Genomic DNA, 10,885 nt, shown 5'->3' with positions numbered 1-10,885 from the left:
TGACAATGACCTTTTATCTTTGAACAGATCAGGTGACTCTAAAATGCACTTCCAACTGCAAGTTGTTTGGGATTTATGTACCAAACATTCTTTTGTGCTCTCTGTTTGTTTGTCTAGCAGTTATCTTAAACTCAGGCTGTTCTGGAGAATTCCATAGTTCATCTACAACACACAGCAGCCTTTTCCCAATCCTACCCTAAGAACATCTTTTGGCTTTCTACTTTACAGTAAATGATAGTGCTTTTCTTTATTCCCCAGCACAGCTCAGCATAAACATAAAGGAATTTATTGATTCTTGTTTTAGTGGTTTCAATGAGAAATGTCCCAATCATTTCAGGTATTTGATCACTGGGTCCCAAGTTGACAATGCTGCTTGGGGACATTCAGGAAGTGTAGCCTTCCTGGAGGAAGTATGTCACTGAGGATGGGCACTGAGAGATTGAGGTCTTTTGAAGTGTTAACTTAATTAATATTTATCAATAAAGAATATGGTGTCAAATGTTGGGGGTGGGAAACCGTGAAGACCAAAGAACCTGGAGCAGCCATCAGTTGCCTCTTTCATCTCTCATTCCTCAATCCCAAAGTGGGCCAAGATCCTGTCTACACCCCACCTTATCACTTCCTGCTTCTATCTCTCAAGTGCTGGCATTAAAGGCATAAACCCTAAGTCCTCGGATTAAAGGTGTGTGGCACCACTGCCCAGCATTTTTGGTTAACTAGTGGGTAGCTTTCCTGTCTAATCTCAAGACAAGCTTTATTTGCCAGAATACAAACAAATATCACACAGCAGCCTTTCTAATTTCCATCTTACTCTCTGTGCTTTGAGACTGCCACTTGAAGATGGGAATTCTCAGCTTCATGCTCCTGCTGCCTTACCTACCTTCCCGCCAGGATGATCTCTTATCTTTCTGGAAACATAAGCTCAAATAAACTTTTTATTTTATAATTTGCATTGATCATGCTATTTGGTCACAGTATATGAAAAGTAACTAATACAGAAGCTGGTACCAGCTACACGGTTGCTGCTATGAGAACTTAATAGGTTTTTGGAGGATTTTTAGAAACCTTTAAAACTGGGGACTAGAGAAGTTGAACACTTAGTGGTCTGTCTTCCTTGGAATTTTGAAGACGGTAATAGTGATAGAAATGCAGACCGTGGAATCTGAGATTAAAAAGGTTTAGAAGGGAACAATAGCAACAATTAAACTAAAGGTCATTCCTATCATAGTTTGGCAAAAAGTTCTGGATTCCTTCTATGCTCGTCCTAAGAATTTGCCTTAAGTAATGGCCTAATTTCTTTGGTGGATGCAATCTCAATACAGTAGATTGTTAAAACTGTGGTGTGGTTTTATTAATGATTCTTATGTAAGTCTTCCAGTGAAAAAATAATGAGTAGGGTGGAAAGAAATACAATCTCTACCATTTGAGGAGACAATACCACCAGAAAGCTTAGTGTAGTAGCTTTTGTAGAAAACATAAGGACATTAGTGCCCTTCAGGAGAGGCTTCCTGTTCTGCACTGGAATAAAGGGAACAGCGGCTCAGGGCAAGACCCCAGACAACTAAGCTCAGAAGCTGTGGAAGGAAAAGGCTCAGGGATTTTCTGCTGCTAAAACACAACTGCAAGCCCAAAGTACTGATAATGTGATTCAAGACAGCCATAGTCCATTTTAAGATGACAGTCAAAGTTGGCAATGTCATTCTCATGATGCTGGCTTTAATGGCTAAAAGAACACAAGAATAAAAGTTTCATAAATTTTCCCTTGTGGTTTCAGATAGCAACTGAGGTGAGGTGGCAGGGGAGTCCATGCTTGAAGGACTTGAAAGGACAATTGTATGATGCTATGGGAATGCAGACTGAGTCTCAATGTGGATCCTAAGATGTTGGAGATGTCAGAGCTGTAGAATTTCTGCCAAGGAGAACTGCTAACAAGGAGGGGAACCAGATAGAGAGAGAGAGGTGTGGGAGAGAGAAATGTATGTTTAGGCAGCAAAGCTGAAGGGGCAGAGCCATATAAGCCCTTAACATCAGATATAGAGCTACAAAATTTGATATTTGTTCTTTCAGTTTCAGTCTTGGTTTGTTCCAGTATTTGCCCACTATGCTTCTGTTCATTTCTTTTGTAATAATAATGTATATCCCATACCACTGTATGTTCAATGTGTAGAAGCTAACTCGATTCAGGAAATAACCGGGCTGGTTAAAAGATAAACAATTATATTTTTATTTATTATAAGGGGAAATCTCACAGAACCAGAACGATAAGTCCAAGTTCAGCTGTGCACTGGTGAGGTTTCCCCATCATCAGTGGATACAATTCACTGTTTGATTTGACAGAAAGTTACAATTAAAAGACTGTCCCAAGTCTAAGACTAGATTTTGAACTTTGGAATTTTAAATACTCTTGAGACTATGAAAGACTATGAGGACATCTGATACTGGATTAATGATGTGGGATTCTCTGTATGCTATGAATATGTTTTATTATCATTGCTTAATAAAGAATCTTCTTTGGCCTATTGCAAGGCAGAATATAGCTAGGTGGGAAAAGTAAACTGAATGCAGGGAGAAAGAAGGCAGAATCAGGGAGATGACATGTAGCTGCTGTAGGATAAGAATGCCAGAACCTTACCACTAAGCCATAGCCTTGTGACGATATACAGATTAATATAAATGGGTTAATTTAAGATGTAAGAGATAGCTAGGAATATGCCTGAGCCATTAGCCAAAGAATGTAATTAATAAAGTTTTTGCATGACAATCAGGTCTGGGTGGCCAGGAAGTGAACGCATTGTCTTTGCTTCAGATTAATGTATTTTTGCATGTATATGGTCACAAAACAAGGGAGAAGAATGTGATTTGAGTGAGAAATGTTCCCCATAGGCTCAGACCTTTGACCATTTGGTTCCCAGCTGGTGGCATTGTGTGGAGAGGTTTAAGAAGTGAAACATTGCTTGATGAAGTATGTGAATCATTTTCAGCCCCGTGCCTACAATTTTCTCTTTGCCTATATTGATATGGCAATGTTCTTACTTGATTTAATATTAGTCATTCACACTATTTTCAATAGGATTAAATCCTGTGTTTGTTTTTCATGTCTATTTGAAATTTAAATTTCATACTTAGGATTCAGTAAAATATACCTACATCTGGTACAGTTATTACTGATATCAACTAAGACTTTGAATGAGGAAAACAGATGGGGAACTTGTCCTAAGTTCCTCTCAGGAGCAGATTCTGCTGTTGTAAATTGAAGCTACTCAGAATGGAAATGGGGCTTGTGTTTCAAATGGTATGCATTTTGTTGTGAATTTATTCATTCTTGAAATACGTGAAAAGAAGCTATTTCTCTTAGAGGATAACGATTCCATGAAGTAGGCTCAAAAGGGATATTTCCATGCAAAATAAATACTTGAAATGCTCCCATTCATTTTCTCCTACAAATGAAAGTGATAAAATAATACCTCATGTCCCTGGTAATTCTATCTCCAGTGCTCTTCATTGCCAGATCTTTCTGAAATATGTCCAGATTGCTCCTACAAATGAAAGTGACAAATAATACCTTGTGTCTCTGATGGTTATGTCTCCAGTGTTCTTCACTGTCAGCTCTTGCTGAAATATGTCCATGTCCAGACTGTTGCTTTCAATCTAATATGAGCTGCTTTCAGTCATCGGAACGTGACCTTAGTCTGCCATTTTTAAAAGCCATGAAGTGGCTTTCAGAATGTCTGTGGCAGATTGGTAATAATAAACAAACCAGTAACTTCCTCATCTAGTTAATGGTTCCATATGGTTAGAAGCATGTGAGCCAATATCCAGACTGTTTTGACTTAGTAAATAGACAAGTTGAAGCTTTGCCTTATCTCTGCAGTTCTACATGTTGTAATTATAACTGCACATGAAATATCTATTATGTGCATGCAGAGTTCAAGTTTAAAAAATAGTGGGAATGCTGTATTTGATTTGCTGATTCTGTGAATGAAGAGACATAGAAAGGGAAAAAGAAAGAAGTGGTGACAGAGAGGGTTGAAACAGGGAAGGAAGGCAGAGGTAGAGAGAGAGAAAATAGTGAACGAGGAAGAGAGAGAGTGTGTGTGATTTCTGCTGGGTATATAATAATTCCACCCTTAAAAATGAAACAGGACTGCAGAGGTGGTTCAGTGGTTTAGAGTGCTTATTACTCTTGCAGAAGACCTGGATTCAGTTCCCATCACCCTTCTTGGACATCTCATGAACATCTGTAACTTTAACTCCAGAAAGGTCCTGTGTCTCTGGCCTCTGTAAAATACCTGGCATTCACATGCACATACCTATACAGACATAAAATAATCTAAAATAAAAATTAATATTTTAAAATGATTTTAAAACGCATGCAATCATGGCAAAGTTAACTATGGACATGAGGTACATGTTATGCCACTGTGGCTTTGGGGTACAAATCAACTAACTGAACTGCTTCAACAAATAGTTTTGCCTATTTTTAGAATCTTAAAATGAGTGCTGTACTTTTAAATTAGTTTGCAAAGGGGGTGAAGTGGGTCATTGCTAATACCACTACCTTCTGAGTTATCCATTCAGTAGCTACCTGCTTTGTTACAATAGCTTGCAGCTCATTTTCATCTGAAAATTGTGTTCTGTACATTCAAATGAAACAGAACTATTCAAAAGATAAAAAGGGGTAATTCAATGTAAAACTTTAGTAAGTCTTAATGTTTATCTTCCTTCCCTTGTTTCCTTCTCCAGTGGTTCTCAACTTTTCTAATACTGTGCTTTCTAAATACAGTTCCTCATGTTGTGGTAAGTATCAACCATAAGGCTATTTTGTTGCTACTTCAAAATTGTAAGTTCACTACTCTTACAAATCACAATATAAATATTTGAGATGCAGAATATCTGGTATGAAATCCCAGAGGGATCTTGAACCACAGGTTAAAAAACTTTGCTCTCTTTTTTTTGTTCATTTATGGATGTTATCACATCACAATGTCAATACAAAAACCACAATTCTCATCTTAATAAGAATAACAGAGTGTTAATTTTGAATCTCCATGTACCAGGAATACAACTTTTCTTACATCAAATTCCATGTTCTAGAAGCAGTTTCATGAAGTCTTATTGTTTTACAAAGAGTCATGAACCAAGGCAAGTTTAAAAAACTCTGGTGGGAGATATAACCTCCTGGCCCAGCTGGAGTCCCGCAGTAGTGCTCTGCTTGCCCAGAGGTCCTATCCCCACAGAGATGCCTGTACTGTCACCCAGAAGGATCCCAGGGAGCAGGGCTCACGGACTCCTGCAGTATTAAGATTCTGGCCTTTCAGGCCCAGAAGAGCGTCAGCAAAGTGGCCTCCAAGGTCATCGTGGTCTTGTTCTTGGAAAACACCAGCAGAAAGATCTTGGATGAGTTATACCAGGTCTCCAAGAAATCCACACAAAGCTTTAAAGAGACAACAAGAGTGGTGGAGAATCTGGTGTAGGTGTTTGTGAGTCAGGCCATGATACTGCACGTTTGTCAAATGGATGGTGTCAAGCTGGCCCTGGGCACAGCCTGGTCATGATGGCCCTTGACTTCCAGAAGGTGGACTCTACTTCAAACTGGTCTGTGCTTGTTGCAGAGCTACTGGTGGCTGGACTTGATACCCCAGTCACAGTTCACTGCCAGGTCTCACTGATGACTGCCTGGTGACGGCTTAAGGAGGATATTGGATGATGGTGGTATCTGACTTAGAACTACTGGCCTGGGGACCACCCTAGACCTGTGGCTGCTTCCTCTGAGAATGAAGAACTATCTGAAGGTTCAAAGACCAGGATCTCCTCTGTCTCCCTATCTTATGTTTTGTCTGCTTCTGTTCCAACACTTTTTCCTGCCCTCCTCCTCTTTCTACTTCTGAGACAGGGTCCCTGACCCCAAACTCTCTGTGTAGCCAAGGCTGGTCTTACATAGCTGATTTTCCTTCACCTCCCAAGTGCTAGGATGACACGTGTGAGCCCCCACACCTGACTATCTGGGCTTTTTTATTCTTTCAAACCAGGTCATGGAGAATTGAGAGAAAATAATTGAAACCTTCTGATTCCTGACTCCTATTAAATGTCTATGTTTATTTCTTAACTCAGTGTCTCCCAAGGGGACTTGCTTTAGGAAATTGAATTTTTAACCTTAGTGTCAGACCAGAGTTAAATAGATCCCAACCTGCAATGATAGGACCTTATGGAAGAAGGAGATGATATAGAGGAAAGCTCATTCTACCAATGCAGCAGGACAGGAAAGATGCTTGTACAAGCTAGGAACACTAAGATTCACCAGTAGCCAACAGACAGAAGCTGTTGGGAGGCAGGAGGCAATGACTTCCCCAATGACTTTGGAAGGATTGACTCCAAGCACACTTTGATGTTTGAATCTGACTCTTGAGGAAGCAATATATTGTTCTGAGATCCTCTGTTTGGAGACTGAATCTCAGTATTTAAGAAAAGGAAGAAATAGAGATGGAAAGATTACTCGGTAGGTAAGGGTACTTGCCTCCAAAATGATGACCAGAACCAAGTTCATCAAGTTGGCCTCTGACCTCCACATGGACACCCTACACAGAACAAACTGGGGGCTTCAAGCACTTGGGTGGGAACACCTGATGGGACCTGACCACTCAGCAAGGATGCATTGATCTGTTTGGAAATTTGAAGTCTTTATAAGGAGAGAGGTAACAATTTGCCATCAAACATGGGGACCCTCAGATATTGTCCCCAGCTTCAGATAAGGGTAAAGCCTATAGAGACATGTATGTGTGTTAAATCAGAGTTTAATGTTTGTTAAAAAGGCATTGGCAGGTACGTGAAAGAGGTAGTTCCTGCTATATAACAGAAAGTTTTATATAGATCTAAGACACTATCTGATGACATTCTTAGCTGATGGTTTGATGAAAGCCAGTGGTTGTTAAACTAATAGATTCTAAAGATGACTTTTTATTTTATTAATCACAGGATGTTAGTTTTAACACAAAGATGGGCAAAGAATAGCTATTCAAATGGCTAAAGCTAGTGTACATATGAAAATTAATCTCTGAAGCAAGAACATTCCAATCTTTCCACAGATGTGCAGTTCTAACTCATCAATCTGCCTCTCCAGACATGACTTCTTTCTAGGAAATTTTTTCCATACCAATATAAATATAAACAGAATAGATAAATAAGATTATTTGATATTGAAATTTTTGATGAGGAAATTAAAAAAATATTCATTGATGTGAAATAATTTTATACTTGATCAAGCACACATAATAAAAAATATTTCTGATCACTTGGTAAAGATTTGTATAAATGAGTGATATTTCACACACTCTTATTTTTATGTGTGTAAGTGTGTATTAGTATGTGTGTACATGTGAAAATGTGTCTGTATTTAGTTACTTTACTGTCACTGTGATAAAGCACTGATTCAACCACACTTGAGAAGGAAAGGTTTTATTTCAGCTTCCAGTTTTTGAGGCAAGCCAAGTCAGAAGCCAAGCAGATGTCATCTGGGGAAGTTTAGCTGCACCCCATTGCAAAATATCATTCAAACTGACCTTGTTGACCTCTTACCCTCATGGAGGGGTGAGAACCAGCTTTTCCCTACTAGATGCTGATGCAAATCTGCCTTAATTGCAAATGTTCTGGGGTAGGGGCTAGAATATATAGGCTAAGAGAAGGAGAAAGAAGCCCTATCTATGCAACTACTGTGCTCATACCTATTGTATAAGGCTTTTCAAGTCTGCCTGTTTGGGGAGGAGCACCCACACCCCTATAATTACCCTTTTGGATAAATCAATTGGTTTACAAGATTGCAGGATCTACCTGGCTCTCCATCCAGCACTGGGGGTATAGGCACATGTGGCCATGCCCTACTTTTATGTGAGTGCCAGGGAGTCCAACCCAGGTCTTCATATTTGCATAGAGTGCTATCTTCCCATATGTGATGAAGGGCAGTAAAGAAGCCATGAAAATGGCTTCCCCACTGGGATAGGATTTTTATTGTGAATAGGGGAGAGAAAACTATCATGAGGTATCTGGTAGAGTCCAGATCAGGGAGATAAGAAAGTGGACTGGACAAGGCCAGAACTGTTTGTGAAAGAAGTTAGAGAGTGGGAGAGAATAGTGGAGACGGCAAGAGAGGGAAGAGTGAAAATAGCAAGAGTATTCAGGGGAGCTGGTAGAAAGGCGAGAAGAGTCAGGAGGCTAGCATGGGATCTCTGAAGTATAACAGATACTGGTGAATGAAACTAAGGGAGCCTGAAGATCAGTGTGGACCTTGGCATGCAACTACAAGTGCATGTCAATGAAGAGTCCCATTTCCCTTCTTCCAGGGGCAAGGGAGATGATTCCTGTAAGGCTGAAATCTGGCTCACAAGTTCCTGAGGGAGGCTAGCTTTTATCTAACAAAACAGAAATCCTTCTCTTGTTCAGCTTGAGTTTATTTCTGGATATATGAACTCCCTGACTCCTACTATCCCCCACCACAGCTTATTTGTAAAAAGTAATTTGTTTTCTCTAAAGTCCTGGAGAAACTATGTATTATTGATATTTTACAAGTATTATGACAGAATTAAAGTAGCTATTTAAAAATCTCTTCAATATCTCACTGGCTCACAAAAGGAAAACCTCATGTCCTTTACTCACATGAACTACGTGTCAGCATAATGTTTGGTAGTAAAAACTTTGGGATAAATTTAGCTTGGTTACCATTAAAGAATTATAGTTTGCGGCAACAAATCAAGCTCCCAGGAGGTGACTCCAAGTAACTTACCAAACTTTAGGATTATAGTAATCTGTTGAAAAATTGAAATTTATGCCCTGGTAATGCTGAAGCTTGCATGAGCAGTACATATACGACAATTCTGTTGTTCTTGTTCTTATTGGGTTTCATGGTCTAAGTTGAGGAGGATGATTGGCCAGGTCTCTCGCCCAAACAGTGACTTGTTAAGCTACTTTTAATCACTGCTAGCTTTAACTAACATTTCAAAATCTGGCTGTTGTTCTTAAATATGCCATTTACATCATATTGGAAGCTTCTAGAAGCTTCGTGTGGTTAAAATTACCTCTTTCTCCTTTTCTGAATTTTAAAATGAATAGGTTCTTTCTTATCTTATGTAGCATGCCCCACAAAATTCCAAATCAAGTCACCAATCCTTTCCTGAATGAGTTTCCTCAAGTTTTAAACACCATTAAACATAACAGGCTTTCTTAAAGCACCAGCCACCAAATCATGACACAGAGACTTATTATTAATTATAAATGTTCAGCCTTAGCTTAGGCTTGTTTCTAGTTAGCTTTTGTTTTTAACTTAAATTGCCCCATTTCTATTAATCTATGTGCCTTAAGTACATATACACTCAAGTATAGATTGATCACATACATCATATTCATACTGTGCATTCTGTTTTCCTGCTTCCTCTGTGTCTGAGTGACTGGCTCCCCTTCGTTGTCTGTCTGCCAGCTATGCCTATGACCTATCACTCCTCTGCTTAGCTATTGGTCATTCCCCTTTATATTAGACTAATCAGGTACCTTGGGGAGGCAGATAAAACAGCAACACATATTTACATAGCTGATGAAGTGCAGCATGAGCAAAAGCCGCACATCTCCACATATACTCTATCCCACAACAATTGAAATGTCACTGATTTTACTTTCATGGGCTGCTCAAAGGACTACATTATAGAAGTGAATTCAGAATACATATGGCACTGAAACTTTCAGATAAGGAATGGATAGTCCAGCAATAATTGAATCTGACAGGCCCATTTTTCAATAATTAGTGTGAGGTTTTTCTTTGGTATATGAATTTGCTCTCACCATTGAAATTCAAATTTGTCCTCAGTCATTAGATTGCTGTATTTTTATTTCTGCCACTAGAGGTCTGCCATCACCAACCTAAGCACTAGCTAGTCTTTGAGAGTCCTTTCAGTCTTTCAAGTGAGCACCGATTCCTTCATTTTCTAATCGCCTATTTATCCTTGAGGTAGGCCAGTCAGAATGCTTCTTCCAACAGTGACAAGTTACTGTTCTCTGCCTGCTTGTGCTTAAGGCTTTTGCCTCCCATCTCCCTGAATCCTTGTTCGGTCTATCATCTATGGTTTTATTATTAACTTTTGTCTCATTTGTTTTTCTCACATCATGATTTTACCTTCACAGATTGAACCCTGCCCTGGGGTTCTTCAGTCTCTAGAAGACTCTTAACAGCTCCAATGTTTCCATCTTCTCCAGACACTCCTTACGGTGCTTGGATTCCCCAGAAGCTGCTCCCTTGATTCAAACTTTATGCTCTCTCTTTCCTCACATGGAACTGTCTACTGAATCCTTGAGGACATACCTCTTAATGGTTCTAGAATTTGATCACTATAATTCACATGTCACCTCCATCCCGATCAAAATCACTTTTTATTTAAACAACACGCACAACCTCCACTGAGCCTAATTAGCATGATTCACCACTCCTGGGCACAGTGTTCTACTAAAGCACAACCAGTCATATTTTCAGAAAAACCCTGAGAACAAGGGCACTAGTGGAGGTGTCACCCAGGTTGGGCGTGGCATATAGGTACCAAAAAGCATGCAAGTCTGAGTCCATCCTCTCTTCCTCTTGCTCCCTGCTCTCACACCCAGATGCTGGATTCCATTTCTATTCTCCTTTCATGCAGGGGGCCGTGATCTGTGAGTTCCCCTTAGCAAAGGAACCACTGCATTTTACTCAATTCTGAGCCAGTGTGGCATTACTTTTTCACATTCCTCTTCAGAAAACTGAAAGCATACATCTCCATATACGCATGAAGCAGAGACAGTGAACTGGAAGTAGTGCAAGACTTCTAATCTCAACTCCCCCCTCCCCGTGAGACATGCTTCATCCATCAAGACTAAA

The sequence above is a fragment of the Myodes glareolus genome, chromosome 6 (genome assembly GCF_982192425.1).
Source record: "Myodes glareolus chromosome 6, mMyoGla1.1, whole genome shotgun sequence".
In the NCBI taxonomy this organism is placed as follows: Eukaryota; Metazoa; Chordata; class Mammalia; order Rodentia; family Cricetidae; genus Myodes; species Myodes glareolus.
This window is presented reverse-complemented; position numbering follows the sequence as displayed.